The sequence below is a fragment of the Orycteropus afer genome, unplaced genomic scaffold (assembly GCF_000298275.1).
Source record: "Orycteropus afer afer isolate SDZICR_OR568_19922 unplaced genomic scaffold, OryAfe1.0 scaffold00088, whole genome shotgun sequence".
NCBI lineage: Eukaryota > Metazoa > Chordata > Mammalia > Tubulidentata > Orycteropodidae > Orycteropus > Orycteropus afer.
Genome location: NW_006921675.1, coordinates 9875232 through 9876111, shown reverse-complemented (window position 1 = coordinate 9876111; position 880 = coordinate 9875232).

Below are 880 nucleotides of genomic sequence, written 5' to 3'. Positions count from 1 at the left end.
TGCTATGAGTTGAAGGTGGGTGGTACCTAACAACAACATCCACGAGGCTTCCTCTCAGTGTTCTGTTCCCAACTGGAGATAACATTTAGTCACTTGACAGCTCCAAAACCTTCAGTTACAGCCTTTTACCTGCTAAACAAAACCCAGACTTTGTAGCCTGATATTCAAGTCAGCCATCCAGTCAAAAGTACGTACTGACAACCAATTATGTGCTAGTCACTCTTTCGGTGCTAGAAGAACTGTGGAGAACAAGACAGACTAGCTTCCTGCCCTGGTGATAATACATTGGACAGCAAATAAATAATCACAAACAATTAAATGATGAGTGTGAACCAAGTGATTACAAGGCCTCTGCAATCTGACCTAAGCCTGTCTTTTCCGAGTTCTTCCGTTCCCTTTTATTCTGTTCCCATGGGCCCACTCATGCTTTCCCCCTCTGCTGCTGTGTTTACTCCCTCTCTATTCCTGAATGTAGTTCTTCTCCATTGGACATGTTCTCCTCTAGGACCATTTCTGGTACTGTCTCTTCCGTGAAACTCATCTAGACAACTTTGCCTGAAGGATCTTCTCTCATTTGAATTCTCAACACTTACTCATTCAACAAATAGTTACTGTATGACTTCTTGAAATGTTTATTGAATGACTCTTCATGAAGTCCTAAGCACATGCTATGGTATTAAGGATTTAAATTATACAGAGAATTAAAAGTTTTCCTACTGAGAGGGATCAAAGATTCCCTCCCTCCCTCCCTCCAGAAAAATTTATAAAACATACAAAATTATAGATAATTGAAATGACAATAAAAATTACCCAGTTACTCATAATTCTACTACTTAAACCCATCACTGACAATTTTCTATTTATCTTTATATTGTTTTTT